We start from the raw sequence: 21,614 nt of genomic DNA on the forward strand, positions 1-21,614 counted from the left end.
TTCCGCTCTTCGTAATCTGCTGTTAGCAATGGTTCTACTACTGTACTGTCATGGTTAAAGCTATATTCACTTCTGCGCCTCAGGAAAGGAATTTCAGTGTTTTTATTGTAAGGATTAAAAAAAAAAAAAAAAAAAAAAAAAAAAAAAAGCTATATTTTCAGCCCTCTGTCTGTGAATAGAATTTGAGTCATCTGAGAAGTTTCAAGAAAAATCAGTTAATTGGTTTCCAAGGGTTGACCAATTAAAATCTGGAACCAAGAAACATTCCTGTGCTAAGCTTTGTGTTTTAGTAAGCCTGTGTTGTTTAAAAACATCCACAGGAAAAAAAAAATAAAAATCATAGCCTGTGAGAAGTTAGCTGAAGTGTTAGGGTGAAAATGTCTTTGCTCATTAGCAAGAAAACAGAGCAGGAATTTGCTTTTCTTGGCATACGTCATAGTCTGCCAGCACAGTCACACCAGGCTGAGAGTTTGAAGATTAATTATCCCCCGTACCTCCAGTGAAACACTAGCTAATCCTCTGTTACATTTCATCTGTGTGATACGGGGCACTGAGTTCAGCACTGCTCCTCACCCATGTGGCTCCAGACACAGCGAGGTCTGCCTTCAGAAAGCCCAGGAATTATTTCAGATGGATCAACTGACTCAGGGGTTATATGTCACATTTCTGCATCAGACAGCTTATCTCTCTCCCTCCTTCCTCCTCCTCTGCTATTCCTCCACCCCTTGCAGCTCCCCTCGGTGCAGCTCAGGAATTCTCCCGACGTGGGCATTCGTTATTGCTCCATCTGTGCATCAGTACCAACCAGGGGAACTGATTCCTTCTGTCTTCAACATGCTGTAGCAGTCATTTTGGCTGGTACTGTCACATCTGATACTCTTCCCAGAACCTTGGAGCACCAGCTGCATTGACAGGAACTACGTTCAAGCAACACAGGGAACTCCTGGAACCCAAAGGAGGGTTGTATTAAGCAGGAGGTTACAAACAACTAACAGCCTTAAGCATTCAGGTTAATTTGGTGCTGTTTCCCATTCCTTTGGCCTTTTCACGTGTCTTCTGCTTTATCCTGATCTCTGTTGCCCCTCACAAGGCACAGGTATAAAAGAGAGTTGTTCTCTGCGTGATAAAAGTAGGGTTCTGGCTGCCTAATTGTTTGTGCCTTGTTCTTTTTCTTCCTTGGGGCTGTCTCTTGTCATCTTTTAGAAGGGTCATAGTGAAAAGATCAGCTGGTGGTGCCGAACTCCTCTCTTGGCTTTTCTGAGTAGCAGAACAGACAATCAAGTCAGGAACTCCTGCCTAATGCGCAAGATAGATAGACTAAAAAGAAGTTCTCAAGCAAGGCTAGACAGCCTTGCATGCAAATGAATGTGGAAAAGCTGGACATGGAGACTGGGCCTGGCTCCTGTTCAAGAACTGCAGGGTCTCTAGACACCAGGGACCACAAAATTATTGGTCACATTTGAGTCAGAACAGATTCTTCAGTACTCCTGGGTTTTTAGGCTTTCTAACCTACTATGGTCAAATAAGAAATCAAATAGTAAGGTCTGGTCTGAACCCACACCCTCACATAGAACCTGACAATCTTTTTTAGCCCTGACATTTGTGTTCAAGCAGACCAGGAAGACTTCTGAGGAGAAAATTCTAATGAAGGAAAACATTTTTTTTTTTGGTGGGAAATACTTAGTCACAGTGTGATCTTCCCAAGATGGGAAGAAGCTAAGTAAAGCTTCTGACAAAGGATAAAGCCTCTGTGAGTACTGGATGTGACAGAACCTGCCTTTAGCACAGACAAACTGATGGCAACCGTGCATTTCTGTGTTGCCTCTGAATGGTCTCTCTTCCTCCTGCCTGGTAATGTGTATGCTTGTATTCCTGTGAAACCAGGAGGTTCTTTGGAGAGGTGAATCTTTTGATCCATCAGCAGCTTGGCAGGACAAAACACAAATTTTCAGGTAAGACTGCTGCTCTCTGAGGTGAAGCACACCATCTTCTTCGATATCAGGGTATGGCCCTTTGGATATTGTGAAACTGCAGACGTCAAGTGAGTCTGTTTGCTTTGCCACATTCATGCAAAACAGGAGCTTTCATGAACAATTTCCCTGATGAACTCCACTGAGGGACATTGATACTGATCCTTCTAGGTGTGTGCGGGACTCTCCTAACTCATAATAACATACTTGGAAGCAAAACTAGAATGAGAACAAAAGCTTTGTATTCCTCTGCAAGGTAAAGACCCTGCAGTCAGATTTCCCAGGTGAGAAACTTTAAATAACTGGGACAAGCCATCTTGGAACACCAGGAAGGGAACCTGCACATCCAGCATATCACAGTCTTTATGTAAACTGTCTTTGGAAGAGTTTGGGAGATTTAGAGAAATTTTGTGTTGAGTCACTGACAATGATAAATCATTGTTGTTTCATGAGAACAAAACAAATCAAAACAAAAATCTGCTTTAAGTGAACCTATTGAGTAGAAATAAAGAAGGGAAGAGAAATGGAAAGAAAATTCCTGTTGGAATAAAGGTTGCAAATGATGCACTAAAATGCTGAGGAAAAGGAAACAGCCTGCAAGATTGGCAGTAGACAAGTGAGCAATAAAAAGGATGCTGGTAAAGGTAGAAGAAAATCATGAGAAATTTTCTTAGGAGGCAGGAAGTCAAGGGCAGGTGCCACAGATTTAATGAAGAACTGCAAGGTCTGTTCAGAGTGTGCAGGGTGGCTGAGGTCACACAGCACAGGGAATAAGAAAATGTAGGTGAGAGCAAAACTTCAGGAGTAAAAACCAGGGAAAATTGATGTGTGCACAGATTACAGGTGGGAGTTTTGGGGCTTACAAACTATGGAGAGGGACAGCTCAGCCTCTCCAAAACTTCTCAGCCTGCCTTTTACTTTTCAGAGCTGTTACCATTGATAAAAACATCACCATAGCTTCAGAGGCTGGGTGAGACACCAGGCTTGGATAACATTTTCAATTCAATAGTTGGTACAGATGCCTCTTTTGCTTCAAGTTTTACGTTTTCCCCCTGTCAGTTTGCTCAAATGGCATATATTGAATCAAGCCACGCTGAATTATGCAGTGGGCCAGAGCATGGACCTTCCCAGCTAACAACTAGGGAGAACAATTTCCTTAATCTTTGTTTAGCACTGGCTACTAACCAGAAGTTTCTCTCTTCTCATGCAGAGCTCTCTAGTGCAGCTCCCAGGGCTAAGGAATTTTGCTAACATCCTGTGTTCCCATTCATTAATTTGCTCTTTTTTGACTAACAAGGATGAACAACATTGCAACAAAAGCTGGATGCAAGGGTGCAGTTTTTACAAGTGATTTTAATAATGGTACAGAGCAAAAAGGTTAATAACTGTACAGGAAATAAAATTGCAAAAATAATTTTAAAATACCCAGCTTTTGTAATAATTGGTACTTAGAAAACACTCATGGGAAATCCATTGCTTAGTTCATCTTGTACAGTATATAATTAATCCTTCGACCCTTACAGCATTACATGCACAAGACACATCCAGCAGAAGCACTGAAGTATATTGCTCTCATGTTTCAGTACAGAGAAGTAGAGTTGTGGCATAAGGCAAGTCCCTTCCCTGAGCAACCACCCATTATCTGCTTTTGTCTTTGGAAACATAAAGTTGGAGTTCCTGATAAATTAAGGAAAACAGATTTTTTGATGAAATTTGAAAAACAAAAAATGGCATAAGACATCCATCTGTGAGTTTATCTGCTTAAAAGCAGAACTGGAGGGGGGCTTTGCGGATATAGTTTGCTTTTGGCAACCAGTTGGCCCAGCCTGTTAGGCTAAGTGAAGTTTTCCATTGACAGAAAAATCTCACTGACCTTGGTCTGAAATTGGTTTAAGCTAATGCAAACTGAGTTGGGGATTGCAGCTGTGATTTTTTGCGAGCCCAGTCCCACAACAGAAGTACTAGCAAAATGTTTTGAGTACAGACAGTCTCCCAGCTCCTTCTCACAGGGACTGCTGAAGCACAGACTGCCTTGAGCTGTGCAGGAGGGCACTCAGCACAAACAGCCCCCAGTCAGCCTCTCATCAGTCTTTCAGGAGCTGGCAGCCCACCTGGTCATATGGCTGCCACCAGCAGTGGGCTGAGAGCATGGTGCAGGCCCAGTGTCAGACATCTCGGGGTTCTGCAGTCTGTGCTCTGACAGGCTTTAGAGTGTTAATCATCTCCACTTCAGCTTAGGAAGTCTTCCAGTTCCTTGTTTGCTGAGACTCTTGTTTCCAGGGATGCGTACAGGTGTCAGTCTATCACCATTCACCGAGGTTATGACAGTAATCTAAATGGGTACTTCCTTCAAACCCATCTATTTTCTTCCAGTTCTTATATCAAGGTGGAACTGCTCAGATACGAGGCTTCCGAAAGCGCTCTTCAGGTTAAGCCCTCCGTATATTTCTTCTAAAAATTAATAAACAGAAAGAAGCAACCTGCTACATCAAAGTAAAGTTAAACAAAAATATTGTGGAAACACAGCTGAGTATAAGAAACTGCTGTCTGCATCTGTTCTTGCTAGGTTCCCCAGTGACTCACCATTGCAGAATTTCACAGGAAAGAGCTCTCTAAGATGTCTGTCTCAGAGGACCTGTGCCAGGCTTAGTTGCAAACCAAATGAATTAATCACATTAGTTCACACAAAAAGACTCCATCAGATATTCATTCTTGTAAATCTCAGCTGCACAGCATAATAAACCATCTCGGGGATCCTGCATTGCCTGAGAGGGGCACTGCAGGCCAAGTGGGATGTCTGCTTCCCAGTTCAAAGTCATGCCAAGTCTCCCACTGCTTCACTTCAGGCTTCCTGGCTGCAGAGGCATCTGCTTAAAGCAGAGCTGGGAGCAAGAAGTGGCTCGGAGAAAAAACACCTGGGTAGCTTGCTTTCACTTTCCATTTCCAGAGTGGAAGAAGGTTGAGCTGGTGAGTCCATTTTGCACCCTGGGAGTTAGTTTTCATACAGGCAAGAAGCAACACGGGGTAATTATTCACTGATTCCTGCATGGCATACAGCTAGATCTTATAGGCCCAAAACATCAAGGCTTCTGAATGGGCTGTCTGCCAGCCTCCAGTCCCAGGGCATATCCTGTGTATAATACCAAGCAAAAGAAGCAAAGCCTTGGAGTGTTCTCTCCAGATACAGAAGTGCTGTACAAATGTTTGTGCTGTCCTCAGTAGAGGCTGAAATGAGGGACAAGAGAAGTCACCTTGTGGTAATGACATATTGACCCAAATAACTTTCAGGTTTCCCTCAGCCCGTCTCTGGGGGCAAGTCAGAGAACTACACGAAGAGCTGTAGGTGCCAAAAAATCATTTCCTGAACCCTCCTGTGGCATTTGGAGGTGTAGCTTTCTTTTCAAAGGCTGGACCTAGGGGATGTGCTTGGATCTAGGGGATCTGCCAACTTGGATCTAGGGGATCTGCCAACTGAGCTGGCCCAGTCAAAACTTTTACATAATGTAGAAGGGGATAAAGCTCCTATACTGCACATAAAAACAGGTCAGGAAAGACAGTCTGGGTTATTCCTGCATCGAGGAAAAGCAAACTCATCCACGGACTTGCTTTTACTCAAGGACCTGGGTGCACTTGGTGTTTAGTGCAGAAGAATGGTGAAGTCCTGTGGGGACTTCCCAAGGGGATTTGATGTTGGGTGAGAATAGCCAAGGATTTGAATTGTATGATGTTAATTGCTATAAGATACTACATGTCACCACTACTGTGGTTGTTACGTGCCATATCAATGGTAGTACGTTAAGAGTCACCCAGATTAATGATGAAGGAAATTTGGTGGAAGCGAGCAAAGTGCGGCTGTGATGGGACCAGAACTGGCTTCAGCATGCAGCCATCCAGCACCACGCATCATCTCTCCTGCCCTGAAGGGCTATTATGACAGATAGAGCCTGAAGTCATGGGCTAAACAAACTCAGTGGATTTTTCAGAGGGATGACCCATAGAATAAGGGAATGATATCTGTATGTGTATATATATCAAAAGATGGGAAAGGTAGTGGTGATTAATTGGGATGTATTGGAAGTGTAGGAATGGAGAATAACACAGATGTTATGGAACAGGGTGTGGATATTTTCTTGGTTTTGGCTGGGATAGAGCTAATTTTCCTCCTAGTAACTGACTTGATGCTGTGTTTTGGATTTAGGATCAGAACAATGTTGATAACACACTGATCTTTTAGCTATTGAAGAGCAGTGTTTGCACATAGCCAAGGACTTGTCAGCTTCTCACACTGCCCTGCCAGCGATGAGGCTGGGGGTGCACCAGGAGCTGGGAGGGGACACAGCCAGGACAGCTGGCCCGGAATGGCCAGAGGGATGTCCCATGCCATGTGGTGTCAAGCTCAGCAATAAACTGGGGGGTTGGCCGGGTGGTGCAAGGCAGGGGCACTGTTCAGGGTCTGGCTGGGTATCAGTCAGCAATTGCACACACTTGCTTTGTATATTATTTTATCATCACTATTATTACTATCATTATTTCCCCTTCCTTTTCTGCACAATTAAATGATCTTCATCTCAACCCATGAGTTTTCACCCTTCTTTTTTTCAGTTCTCTTCCCCATCCCGCTGTGGCAGGGTGGGGTATGTGCGTTGCAGGGGGAGTGAGCGCACAGCTGTGTGGTGCTTTGCTGCCTGTTGGGTTAAACCACAACAGATCTCCTCCTCAGAACCCATTACTTCTTCCAAAACAAACTAGAGCCTGCACTATTCCCAAAAACCTTATACAAAACTGGTGAGTACATGAATTATTTGCTGCCTTATCACCACAGGTAGTTTGGTTTAGCACAACAGACTAAATCCCAGTGTAGGTCCTTTCACTTTGTGAGATTTATCCCAGAAATGACAATATGTTTGGAATGCTCTGAATTCATTTGCAATGTTGACTTTAGAAAAAAAACATTTTCTGGATTTTGGAGTAAGTAGGAAGAAGCTTTTCAGAGGCAGTGAGAATTCTCTCACAATACTTCTCATTCCCTTCTGAGTTTTCTGACGAGATGAAAGAATAGGGAAAGGGAATGTGCCTGTTGAATTATTTCAGTAACAGCAACAGTGTTCTTGTTCTTTTAGTAAATATTTCAGCTTTATTTTGGTAAATGTTTCATTCCATGCGAGGTTTTTCTCTGTCTTTTTCAGTGAGGAAACTTGCCAGTCAGAAATTTCTTTTTCTCAGAAGCTGCAGCAAAATGAAATTCCCCACTGAAAACTGACAGAAGAAAAAAAAATAGAAAGAAAAAAGAAGATACAAATAGTAATTTCATTAAAGAATTATTAAAAATAAATAAATAAACAAAACAAAACAAAAGCAAAACAAACAAACAAACAAAAAACAGTATTTATTTATTTATTTTTTTAAATTAATATTTTAACTTTGTTGGAAAGGAGATTCTTCCAGGCAGCTCCATTAACACAAAAAGTTAACACAAGAACTCCATATCATTAAAAAAATGCAAAAATGGCCCTCATAATGTTTCATAAAGGAAATGATCCAAAGGCCAGAGCCTGCCTTCTCCCACGTACAAGAATGCAACAGTGGTGATGTGACAGAAAGGAAAACAATTTGTTGTTTTTTGCAAAGTTTTTCGGCTGTTCCATTACATCTGGTACATCAGCTGGGACACAGTGATTTACAGCACACTTTACATAGGGTTCAGCCTGCTCCAAGATCATTTTCAAACCTTTCGTTTCATTGACTTCCAGAAAATAAAATGTGATAAGATTGTAGAGCTGTGTTTGGTTATTTCCTACTCTTGCCATTAGTATTTAAAATTAAAGTGATGATTTATGGTTAATTTGCACAATTTTTACCAATTCTCACCACAAACAGTTAGCAAGACTCAACCGTGTATCCAATATATAACAGCCTCTTTATGCTATCAGTGTTATGCATAAATCCCTGATTAAAGTCGTGTCAGCACTTCACTCTCTTGGACCAACCCTGCCGTCTGGAAAACAGGCCTCTTTGCTACGTCCTGATGTGATGATATTGACACACTGCCTCCCTGACCTCTCATTTTTGCTGTTCTTGCACCATCAAGAGATGGGGGGAATTATGGTGATTTATGCTATGTCAGTAGGAGGAACACAGTGCTCAAAGACAACATACATGGATAATATTTTAACTGGAATTTATGTAAGAGAATAAGAAAGTCATCTCACTATTTTTTAACTACACGTGGTCAAGAATTTTTCAATAACATTTCTTTCACAAGGAAAGGCAGAAAAATTTTCAGATGTCAAAACAAATTATTTAGCACAAGAAGAAATCTGTTCTTCATTCAAAATCAGTTTTACATTAGTAAATGTAAACAGTGCTGCTGTAAAACTGAACGCCTAAAATGTCTGAAGTTTTCAATTCTTCCATCTCAAAAATGCATATATTTCATCCCATTTCAGACCAAGGACGTGAAACATTTTTTTTTTCTCTTTTGTGTTAGCTGAAGCACAGAATTGAGTTAGAGGTAGTTTAATTACCTTCTTGTTAGTATCTTCCTAAGGACACCCCCAAACTCCCTTTTAATTTTACTTATTTATGGATGTGTTTCATTAGGGCTAATAAATAAACAGCTGTAAAATTAATGAAGTTTTCATGACTAGGTCCATACATTCCCTAGGAAATGCTGGTTCTTCTAGCCCTACCCCCTTCAGAACTTGGTATTTCGAGCACTTCGTTGGCATTTTATCAGTGATTTCCTTTATCACAAGCCACAGCTGTCTCCAGAGTCCTGCCATTCCATCATCTTTCCTAAGAGACGTCTGAAGCACCATATTCTCTACTCACCACCCATTAGTATCACATCCTAACCACATCAGTGCTCTGGAGGGCCTTCCTCAAGCTCCACATAAATTGCCTAGCATGATCTGAACTCTGTACCAAACTGCATACAAAGAGGTAACCTGTTTGGTGTGAAAGATAAAGTGTTCACAAGAAGGACGTGTCGGATTTCTCTATATGTTTGTGTCATGCACACAATCAGAGATGTGCAAGACTCCCCTCTCATTAGTTCAGTTGCAGAGGCAGATAGGGTGGAACTGCAGGACTATTCCATTCCCCTTCTGTTTTCTACTCTTTAAGTCAAAAAATGGCTGGCAGGCAATTTTTAGCTGTGTTTTTGGTGTGTGTGGAGCCTGACAAAGAAATAAACAGCTTTAATTATTTTTATTTTTTATTTTTTTAAACCTTTTAGAATTAAAGTAAATCTTCTAAAAAAAAAAAAAAAAGCCTGAAAATAATGTTTCAAGTCTTAGAATCATAGAATCATTAAGGTTGGATGAGACCTGCAAGATCACCTGGTCCAACCATCACCCTACCACCAATATCACCCACTAAACCTTGTCTGTAAGCACCACATCCAACCTTTCCTTAAACACCCCAGGGGATGGTGACTCCACCTCTCCCTTCTTTTTTTTTATAAACAATAATATTTTTCAGGTAAGCACAAATTCCTGAAGATGGTCTTGTTTTGTTTTGTTTTGTTTTGTTTTGTTTTTACCTTGGAAACCGTACTCCTCTTCCAATAGGACTTATTGTTCTAATAACAACATCTCACTTCTAGTGTGATGCTAAAGAGATTCTGAGAGTGCCACATGTACCTAACCTACAAGGCAGGACTCTTTTTAATTCTGAAATATGCTTGATTTGTAAATTTATTCTTTTACTGTTGAAGTATACTTGGTGAATTTGTCCTTGGGGAACCTGGAATGAAAATTGTATTCATGGACATTAAGAATAAACAACACAGTGAGAAGAGAACATTTCCAGAATAATTTCTTTTTGTTTATGTTATGATATTGTAGTTTTTCCTTTTTGGTACTTTTCCATCTGATTGCTTTGGATTTAGTAGTACTACAGTTCCTCTGCATAAAGCCTTGATGGCAACCATGAGAATAATGGAAGAGAAGGAGAAAGAGAAAAAAGAAAAGAGGAGAAAAGGAAGAACACAAACCCTGAAGGGCTGTAGACTGGAGGAAGAGAAAAGTACTACTGGCAACAGGCAAGAAGAAGATGTTTTCCTTTTCACTCAGAATTGCAGAAAAGCAGTAACTACTTCATGATTGCAGAAAAGCAGTAACTACTGCCCAAGGACAAAGTCAGGACCAGAGACTCACACAGGCTGTCTATTTCTCTTACAGAAGGGGCAAAAGAAGGTGCCCAGCCACCAAGCAGGAACAGCTAGGAGTTACAGGCTATGATTCTTCGTTAGCCCCTCTGGACCAAAACAAATAGTGTGGAACTTGCTGAAGGTAGATGTACCAGCTGTCAGGGTGAGAAGTGCTGAAGGAGATAGAAGGGGTACCCAGAACTGCAAGCTGCTTATTCCAGTGGAGGGGAACTTCTAAGAAAAGAGACACTAAGCTTTAAATGGCAACCTAAATTGCCTCCAGTTTCAGATTACTTTGCTTAAAAATTTATGCTTCAAGTTTCACAGTTTGCAATAGGTGTTAGCCTCAAACATCACCATACAGAGATACACGTAAAATGCCTATGCCATTAAGCCATTTAAGATGCCTTTAGAGAGCAGTAAGATGTGATTATCCCTAGTGAACTGGCTGGACTTCAATTCGTAGCCTAGAAACAAGATGCTGGAAGAGGAACATCAGAAAAGTGTCTTCTCCAAATTCCCCAAGTTCTCTTGATTTATTTTCCTTACTCCCCAGTTATGCTAGCCCACATCCTTGTCAGAGGATAGTAATGCAGTGAAGTGAAGCGAGCCATGAAGTGAATGCAAAATGGTGAAGGGATATTCTAGTTTCACCTGATTCAGAAATCTGTTGTATTATGACATTCCTTTACAACCCTACCAAAAATATGTAGCATTTACTAACCAGTTCCTCACAGTTTTGCATTATATCACATCACGTCTGCAATTTTATTGGTATCCCATCTTCAGGAGTAGCATGGTTTTCATAGAATTTCCTGTACATAGAAAAAAATCCTCACAGCTGTGGAGAAAACTGCAGACACGCTCCAGTTGTTATCATGGATACTCAAAATCTGCCATACCAGAACATGAAAAGGGAGGAACGTGGTATTTTCAGGTATGTGACACCTGAAAAAGCAAGAGAAGTACAATAAAACAATTCAAAGTAAATTATAGGTCTGTTACTTCATGGGGAAAGAGAGTGTACGATGGTTAATACAACATTCTACATTTTCTTTGCTCTAGTTTTTGTACACCAGGGTGACCAGACAATGTAACAAAGCAAGAAAAACAAGGGGCAGAGTAAGGAAAAGAACAGGATGAGAATACTGGGAAAGTTGGACAAGTCTGAAGAAACTCACCCTTGAGTGCTCAAGGAACCAGACAAAGATTGCTTTTTCTGAAAACTAGTAGAGGAAAAGAGAAGTCCCAGAAAACTGAAACACAAACATACACCACATTCATATAGGGGAAAAAAAGACCATAGAGATCTTCTGTGATATAGTCACCATAATGTCATTCCCAGAAACAACAGAATCTGGGACTAAATGGATGAAAAGGAGACAAGGACAGGTTGTAGGCATTTGTCAAGGATAGGGAAGCTGGCCTAGCATATAAGGGCAGCCACTGGAAGCAATACCTACCAGTTTCAGTAAGCTTGCACATACCTACCTTGTTAGCAAACAATGAACCTCTGGCTCTGATGAACTGTCTTAAGGAAAACAGACAGCTGGCTGGGGATGGTCTGTTTGTTTTTCAGAAGACAGAATAGTTATTGATGATTCACTGTCATTTGTGGGAAGAGATGCAAATTGGTTCCCATGGGGGTCTGACCTGAGCCTTATGTTATTCAATTGTTTCATTAATTATCGGGAAGATGGAGAGGAAAGTGCACTTACAGCGTTTGCAGGTGACACTGAACTGGAAGGGGCACTCAGGAGAGCTGGATCAGAATTCAAAATTATCTTGACAAATTGGAAAGATGGCCTGAGGTCAACATGATGAAACGCCACAGAGTCAAGTGATATGTTTTGAGGGGAAAAAAATAAATGCTCCATTACTAAAAAAAAAAAAAAAAAAAAAAAAAAAAGGTAGCCAGCTGGCTATAAGAGTGTTAGGGGTTTGGAGGCTGACATTAGCTCACAAACAGAAAATGCAGCAGGATGCTACTGAACCTCTCGTGGGATGTGTTAGTAGGAATACAGAAAGTACAGTCTGGGAGAGTGGAAAAGGCTACAACTGCAATATTGTGTGTCCAGTATGGGGCAGCACGCTTCAAGGAAAATGAATACTTCTCTGAATTATTTCCTATGTGCAAATAGGATTTGAGAGAAGTTAGAAGACCTTGTGTCCCCCAGTCGCCTCCAGTTGTGTCCAGCTGAAGACATGCAATTATCCAGTGGCAGAAGCCAGTGACAGACAGGGTTGCTGAACAAAGGGCAAGGGGTGATGTGACAGAAGGGGATCACAACATCAACAAAACAGGGATTAAGCAGGATCATCTCCAACACTTGCAGGTTAGGAAGGAAATGCCTACAAGGCACCACTGTGGAGAAATCACAAATAAGACAAATATGCTTCTGCTTCCAGGCCAGGAAAGGTCCACAACTAGATGTAAATATTTTAGTTACTGATCTCCACTACCCGTTAGCAAGAGTTAACACCTCAGACACTGCTATGCACTGCAACGATGTTCACAAGTTACTTTTTATTCATTTATATTTCCAGCTGCTATGTTATTGTGATAAGTTCTTGTAAAACTCTTTGAAATAATCCTTCATAAATCTGGGAGGTTTCTGGAAACTGTGCTCCTTGTGAAGATAATTACAAAAACCAGTTTTCCCTTTCAAACCATTTTGAACCACAAGCTATTCATGCCTTATTTACCTAAAGTGGCTCAAATGTAACTCAGAGCTGGACCTGAGGATCCTGAGTCACATGTTTTTGTTGTTGTTTTTGCTTGTTTGTTTATTACATATCTTTGCAGCTGTAGAGAACATCCATAAGATATTATGGTATTAATTACGGTATTAATTACCAGTAGGGAATGGGGATATAACATAATTCTGTGACAACGCCATGGCAAAGCATTGAGGTAGTCATTGTAGATGAAAGTCAGTGTTCTATCTGTTCCATGAATAAAAGACAGATAGTGATTTTCTTTGAATGCTACCTGGCTATAGATCTCCTCAGGTGAAGATTCTTTTGATTCAAATGAAGCTGTCTGAAGGTCAGGTGTCTGCTCCAAATTACTCATGCCAGCTTCCTTTGTAGAGAGAGGCATCTCAAAACAGGAGTCTGAGAGAGGTGGGACCAATCAACTCTGGATACCTGTGGGCAAACACATTTATGAAATTCATGTCACTGCTATGGAGTTGAGACCAGCTCTTCTATGGACACTGAGGTTGCAAGAAAGGCTTCAAACACCTCACTGAAGGGTTTGTTGTGCCACAGCCATAATTATCTTCTGCACAGAACAGTGGGGCCTGCTATTCTGTGTTGGGAAAAGAACTGTCCAGTCAGCAGATGTTGGTGAGTACCTCTGTCGGGAGGTGGGAAATGGTCTGCCTGCTAAGATTCCTTCCAGATTCTTCACTGCCCTATGACATGAGGGAGTCATATTAATATTTGCAAGTCCTCCTAGGCAATGCAGCCAGGTTACTGCAGGTGGACTTTAGACCACAGTAACAAAAAGGCTACTTCTATGAGGATTGTTATCAGGTTGTGTTATCTCCTATGAGGCTGTACACAGGTATCCCCTTCCAGACCCAGGTCTACCAGAATTGGGAACTTGTTTCTGCCCCCTTACCACAGAAATAAGCTGTCATGACTGATATGGGTTACAAGGGGTTCATGCCAACAGCCCTCCTGAGAATAATGGGAGGGGAAGGAAGTGAGACAGAAGACAGCTGCTTGTAGAGTCATTCCGCCCTACAGCCCCTCCAGCACCTGGTTTTCTAGGGACTGCTGTAGGGAAGGGAAGGAACTGAGCATTTTCCTTCAGGTTAGCTTTCTGTGAGGCATTACATTGCCAAGTGTTTGTTAGGAATAAACTTCCTGAGATGCAGCTAGTGCTAACTGGGGACAAAATGGCATTGGGATTATCTGTAAAAAAGTAGACATAATTCTTTGCTGATTACTTCCATTTGGAACTGTTCAACCCTAGACACAGGAGGCTTTTATGTAATTTTCAGCCTCTTTTCTGTCTAAAAATGTATTCCTGCAGTCCTTTTTTCATGCTTCCTCATCCCTAGCCATCCCTTAAGCTATTCAAATTCTTTCTACCTCCTTTTTTTTTTTTTCTACATCAGATATTAACTCTCTGAGCTACCTTTACAGTAGCCAGAAAAGATTTTCATTTCCAAATGTAAATGTCTGCAGTAAGATTTCAAAAACAGTGGGATTGTTTGAATATCTGTAATCCACAGTGCGATGAGAAAGCCAAAAAACCTTCACTTAAAAAAAAAAAGGCAAAAAAAAAAAGAGAAAAAAAAAAAAGCTGTACGCTATTTACTGGGAGGGACTAACCTGATTGACCTGGTTCTGGTTCTGACAGGTAAAAAGAGGATTTTGTTGTAATCTGTTAAAAGAAAGGAAAAATGTTTAATTGCTGATTGGTTGTATGTAATATTTAAAAATAGTAGAGAAAAGACCAATTCAATTCCTTCAGCGTGAGTTATATTATAAGGATAATTATAAACCAAATCTCAGGGCAAACAAAAGAAAACAAAAACAAAAACAAAAAAAACATTTCTGTCTCTGGACACTGCTAACTGAATGTGTCTGTGTAGGAATTAAATATTGATGATTTTCTTGAGCAACACATCTGAATATTTTCCATGCTGCACTTTACAGGTATGTATCCACCAAACACCTATATGGAGAGGAAAATGTCACTGCAGCAATATTAGGAAGGGCAACTACACACAAAATCAGTTCTAAACCAGTTCACAGCTTAAGGATACTTCTGGTCCTTCTCAACAGGTAAGACTCTATCACTGAAATACGTGACTGAGGTAAGAATGACAGGAAGCCAAGAAATGCATAAGGATACAACAGTAGGAATCACATGAACAGTGTGCTTAAGGCTGCAATGATTTCACCCATTTTCGCTGTTGTATGACATGAAGCCCTTGTCTCAGGATGTAAATTAAGAGCCACCCACTGATCCTTGATCCAAGCATGGAAGACTGGCTCCCTGTACCTTTTCAGAGTACCCACTTTCTGGCTCACATCTTCCCAAAGTCCAAGCTAAGCCCCCTTAAAGACTCACTCCAACCCATGCAGCCAAGAGGGTCCCTAGCACTGCTCACCAGCCACTGATGCCTCAGATCCTTTGCTCATTGCAGTTTTCTAGGTTTCTGCTCCCTTGAGAAGCGATCACTGCCTGAAATCTCCCCAGCAGGTTTACTACCTCTCCTCAGACCTTGGGAGGACCTTGTGCTTTACCTAGCTCATCTCACACCACCTTCTTCTCTCTAGATAGGACTTCAGAGAAAAATGCTCACTGCATAAATTAGCCATGGGAAACCACATTCATGTGAGTAATAGATGGTTTGTGAATGTGCACATGCCAGCAGAAAGATACTCACATATAGACAAAATGGAGACAGAACAGAAGAACAGAATGTAACTAGAACTAGGCAAAAGACAAGGCATGAACAGAGAATGTGATGAGGAAAAAAAAAAAGAAGTACAGAAATCAAGTAAATTTTAACAAAAGTTTTTGTGAAAAATAAAAGATAACTTTTCTTCTTCTTCTTCTTCTTCTTCTTCTTCTTCTTCTTCTTCTTCTTCTTCTTCTTCTTCTTCTTCTTCTTCTTCTTCCTCTTCTTCTTCTTCTTCTTTTTCCTCTTCTTCTTCTTCTTCCTCTTCTTCTTCTTCTTCTTCTTCCTCTTCTTCTTCTTCTTCTTCTTCTTCATCTTCTTCTTCTTCTTCTTTCTTCTTCTTCTTGCTTTCAGCCAGAGAAAAGTTCTTAACTGTAAGTAAAAGGCACCCTTTGTTTACAAATGGCATCTTTTGACCTATCTTTAATTAATAGACAGAGAAATAATGCTTTAGTGAAAGGCTTACATGATTCATAATCTTTATGAAACATCAAAAAACTATATGAACATGCTCAATTGAAATGAAGCTGAGTTTTGATTTAGATAGAAAAATCCTGTGCAATTAGACTTACTCTGGATTTTTCTTCCATATTTTTGGATTAGCCACAGAATCATAAATACATTATTTTTCTCTTGGTAAGCTGGCTAACCTTTAGAGAAGATGGTAGAAGTATCCCAAAGCAGTAAAAAAGTTCATCTCATCAAGAATAAATTGAGCAATAAAAAACAATTGAAGAAAAGATTGTCATTTACCTAAAAGAAATCCCTAGGGACACTCAAAGTGCCCACAAATATAGGGCACAATGAGACCAGATCTTGTTATTTTCACTAGCCCATTAACATGACAAGTAGAACAACTGGGATGTCTAGGAAAAGAATAAGCCTTAAAAAAATAAACTAAATGTCATTTAAAAGGCAGAAATCTAATACAAAGGGACATCCTGGGTAAGACAACAGAGACTGTTCTGGAAACAGCAGAAAAAGAAGATTCCAAACAAGGCTTCAAGTAGGCATGATTTAGGAATCTAAATTCACTTTTTTGTTTCAGTTGCATTTTGTTAAAATCAGTTCAAAACCTGATTGAAAAAAATGGTTGAATGCCAGTCATCTACTGGAGATCATAATGTCATCTACATCACAGGATGTGATGATAGCAGCTCTGCAGGTCAGTCTGTGGAAGCAAAAAAGCAGATGGATTTGAAAGGTCTAAAACCTTTCAAAGGTCTAAAATTATTTGGACACTGTCAGAGCAGGATTTGGACATTGTCTTGGGACAGAAAACAAACAAACAAACAAAAAAAACACACTGGCATGTGTAAACGGGAGAGGCAGAGAGAGAACAAGAATGGAGACCACTTTAGTGTCAGGTATGCAGTGCTGTGCCATACAACGATTCCCACCTAGCTGTCACTGCTCATTCTGTACTCAAAGCTCTATGGAAAATGTAAATGATTTCTTCAGAGAAGCACTGTCATAAATATCATTAACATTTTGATTTGGGGCTTTGAGCAGCAGTGGCATTTTTCTTTTACAGAAATTTTGTTGCTGCTTTCTCCAGTTTTCATTCTACAACTCAGAAGAAAAGAAAAATGGAAAAAAAAATAAAGAGAAAAAATATTTGAGGAAGGGAAAAGCTATTTTTGATTGGTAAAATGCAAGTCGGGTCCATTCTGAAGGTCTGTACAGTTTGTGGATAAACAGAGACAAATGGGAATCCACAGACCAAAAGACAAAATTTTTATTGCACTGGTCATTGTAGCTGTGCCTGAAGAAGACAAATAATGATAAAAGGATCATTCAAAATACAGATTCTTTGTCCTGAAGAAAAGTCTCTGCTGACCTTTATGTTCTAAAGCCTGTATTTTCCACAAGGTATCAATTAAACTGTGAAGGATGGAAAGAAGCACTTTTATTTTACTGCAGGATGAAACACCTAGTGCCTGAGTGTTTATTAGTGAATGATTTCATTATTTTGCCTTGCTTGTGCATACAGCTTTTGCTTCACCTATTAAACCGTCTTTATGTTGAACTACAAGTTTTCTCACTACCAGTGCATAAGTGGCTGTGTGGTGTTTAGCTGCCTACCAGTGTTAACCCATGAAAAAGGATCACCTCCTCCTCCAAGCTCAGGAACAGTCCATCCCAATATGCAGGAAGTCAGGCATGAATGCCTGGAGGCCTGCATGGAGGAGCAAGTAGCTCCTGACCAAACACAGACACGAAATGCAAGTGTACAGAAGGTGAAAGCAAGGACAGGTAACCTGGGAGGAATACAGAAATACATTGTCCAACCATCCAGGGATGGAGTTAGGAAAACTAAAGCCCAGATGGAATTGAATCTAGTCAGGGATGTCAAAGGCAACGAGAAGGGCTTCTGCAAACACATCGGTGACAAAGGAAGACTAGCGAAAATGTGGGCCCATTGCTGCGTGAAGCGGGAGACCTAGTTACGTAGGACAGGGGAACGACTGAGGTACTGAATGCCTTCTTTGCCTCAGTCTTTAGGAGCAAAACCAGCTATCAGGAACCCCAGGTCCCATAGACCAGGCTGACAGGCTGAAGCAAGGAAGATGTGCCCTTGGTGGAAAAGAGTCAGTTTAGGGAATACTTAAGCAGACTGGACATTGATAAGTCCATGTGCTCTGATGGGATGCAACCACTAGTGCTGAGGGAGCTGGCAGATGGCACTGCTGGAAAGCGGCTTTGGAGAAAAGGAACTGGACGTCCTGATGAACACCAAGTTGAACAAGAGCCAGCAACGTGGCCTTGCCACAAGGAAGACTAACAGTATTCTTGGCTGCATTAGACAAAGTACTGCCAGCAGGTCAAGAGGTGATCCTTCTCCTCTACTCAGCACAGGTGAGGCTACTTCTAGAGTACTGCAGTTCAGTTCTGGGCCCTTGTACTATGTCCAGTACTGGAGACATATGGGCACAGGGGAGAGAGTCCAGCGAAGGGCTATGAATGTTTTTAAGGCACTGGAGCATCTCTCCTCTGAGGAAAGGCTGAGAAAGTTGGGATTTTTCAACCTGGAGAAGAGAAGGCTCAGTGGCATCTTACCAATGTCTATAAATACCTGAAGGGAGGGTGCAGAAAAGAGGAAGCCAGGCTTTTTCCAGTGGTGCCCAAAGACAGCACAAGCCACAAGGGCCACAAACCAAAATGCAGGAGGTTCCCTCTGAGCATCAGGAAACACTTCTTTACTGTGCAGGAGACTGAGCACTGGCACAGTAGCCCAGAAAGATTATGGATTCTCCATCCTCGGAGATATTCAATAGTCACCTGGCCATGGACCTGGGAAACCTGCTCTGGACAGCCCTGTTTGATCAGGGGGTAGGATCAGATGGCCTCCAGAGGACCCTTTTAACCCCAACCATTTTGTTATTTTATATTTTGTTATGGAAAAATCAGCATTTCAAAGGAGACTGAATGGACCTCAGTTACCGTGGCTATGAGAACTAAGATTGGTCATGTGAGCATCAGGAGTTAAAGAATCATATTCATGTCTCTTTTAGGAAGGTCATGCCATTGCCATGACAAACAGAGTTTATTTGTCAAGTATTAATCATATATACATGGGAACAAAAATGTGTTTTGTTTGTCTGTTTGTTTCTTTGTTTTCATCAGATTTGGTAACATAAGCACAGGGAATGCAAGGCATGTTGCTTCCAGGGATTGTGCAATGTATGGGGGGAAACAAGTACTAGACTGATATTCAGTGGAAAGCACTGACTGGGTGTACATGATCAAAAGGCTAAAAAGCCATTACAAACAGTAAGAAGGTTGCAAAAGAATAACAAAGGGAGGAATTAAAGGTTTATAATATTTGTATGAAACTAGTAAAAAGCATTGCAAAATTTGTGAACTTGTAGTACTCAGCCAATGAGGAACCAGGGGAGGAAGTAAGTGTGGGGGAACAGGGCATAAAAGGTGTGAAAATTGCATCCCCAAGCACCTACCTGTTTGTGAGATGCCCCCCATTGCAATCACGAATAAAATGTTACTTCTCTGAGATCATTGCCTGAGCCTCTGTTATTGGCTAATGAGTGTTTCTCACAATATAGACATCAGCAATGCTATTACTGCCAGAGACTCTCCAGTGGGTGTCCCTATAAAAGCTGCAGGAATACTGCAGTTACACAACGAGGAGAAGGATAAGTGCAGGAAGTGAAAAACTTCTGTTGAGTGGGCATTGACTGAATTTTGTGCTAGTTGCAACGCACACGCAGCAAAGAAATGGTCTTTGCCCCAGAGCTGTTAAGGTATTGCTTAAGTCACTCAGGGCTGTCTGTGAACAGAAAGACTAATATGCATACCAGAAGCACTCTGACTCTTTCTTCCGTAAAAATGATCATTTCCACTTTTCACAATTAGTTTCTCCTCATTACTCATACAGGTTACTAAAGGATTTGGAATGGATGATTTTTATTTATTTATTTTTGCCTGTGCTTAATGCTTTACTTCATTAGAAAAGTCATGGTACTTAAAAATTAAACGTTTTCTATCTAATTCAGCACAACTCATTTGGGTGCTCGGTTAGAATCCTAATGCCTAATGCTTTCTTCAGCCATCAATCTGCCAGGTATGACATTAGACAGATAGTTTTCTTATCTGAGCTTGCTGTTTTCCTGCATATTTTTCTTCTGCATATTTTCAGGGAGGTGACACAGAAAAGCTTGGAGTTTTCTGCTAGCAAATAAAAATGCATACAATTTTTTGTCAGAACTACTGTGTTTTGATGTGCTGTTCAGAGATGTGCTTTTCAAAGACAAACCCCCAAATTGCCCTCCTTTGCACAGCTTCTGTTGATGTTTTGCTGGCAGTCAATTCTTGTTTTCGGTAAAATAGCTCCTTAAATTGAGGAATGACTTTATGGAAAATGAAAAATTTAACTCCTTGCTCATTCTATGGTGTGGTTCCATCCAATCTTTTTCAGATCCCGTCCTATATTGTACTCAAAAGCTTTTTACAAGTTCTTGTCAGATCTCTCCTTTTTTTCTATATACGTTGTTTTGAACAATTTCGAGGAAAATCTATGTAATATTTCTTGATAAAGTGAAACCAAAGAAAGATATGTCACAGTGAATCGAGGTTCATCTGCACAATTTTGGTAAAAATGTTGTTATTGGGTTGCTTGGAAAAACCCTCTTTTCTTGTTTTCTACAGTTGCATTGTTTTCTACAACTGTATTATTTATTAACTTAAACATACACTTAGTAAGACTTATGAAACTCTGGTGGGCCAAAAGAGTCAGAGCTTCCAAAATAAAAAATAAAAAAAAAATCATTCTTTCTTTAGTAGTATGGCTACCACTTTTGCAAGTGTTTCTGAAGGAGATCAAGACCAAGAAATATCTAACAAATGGACTTTTTTCACCCTCTGGAAAAATCACAGATTTTCAAATATCAATTTATTGCATCCTGGATTCAAATTATAATACAGATAAACAACAGTTATGAGGGTTATAATTTGTTTAATAATTTAATTTAAAGGGAAAAAATGTAGTGGTTCTTTTTTTTTTTTTTTTTTTTTTTTTGAGGTGGGGGGAGGAGTCTTTCTCTACCCATTTCTGTCAAGACAGCTTGGGCTATCTGGGAAGTCAGGTAACTAGGAAGCCTGGGAAGGCTGTTTCTGTCTCTCTCCTGCAACTGGTGTCTGCTTCCGCTTAGCTTGATTCCAAGCCTCAGCCAACTTCTGCAGGCAAAGGGACCTGCAGCCAAACAGTTGAAAAGAGAAAGGCAGAACTGCTATTGCTAGAAGTTATCTCCAATCTGTCCCATGCCTCAGGCAGCATGCAGGGGAGGCACAGTTCTTGTTCCTACAACCACCTTTTTCAGGAAGCCAATTTACCAGGAGATCAACCAGGACACTACGGAGAACTGAATCAAAATAGTGGATAACCATGAATGTACCACTTGTCTCATCTTACAGTACACCACGGTCCATAATAAGTACCTTCCATCATGTGAGTTGTTTCTAGCCTGTGAATCTTCTCCCATTTTTTTTTCTTTCCTCTTATGAAAGTGTTTTCCTGAGTACCTGTAACTTACACTGCCCTGGATGGCA

General features: G+C 40.7%; 1 protein-coding gene across 1 annotated transcript in view; it reads right to left on the reverse strand.

Moving 5' to 3' along the window:
- Positions 1-4,976: 4,976 nt before the first annotated feature.
- The window catches only part of LOC310889016 (uncharacterized protein), a 31,457-nt gene continuing 14,819 nt past the window's right edge, over positions 4,977-21,614 (reverse strand). Inside the window, exon 2 of the mRNA XM_083815956.1 lies at positions 4,977-5,195. The gene's annotated coding sequence lies outside the window, so the exon portion shown is untranslated. The remainder of the gene's footprint in view (positions 5,196-21,614) is intronic.

This window comes from Anser anser (assembly GCF_964211835.1).
Source record: "Anser anser genome assembly, chromosome: Z".
NCBI lineage: Eukaryota > Metazoa > Chordata > Aves > Anseriformes > Anatidae > Anser > Anser anser.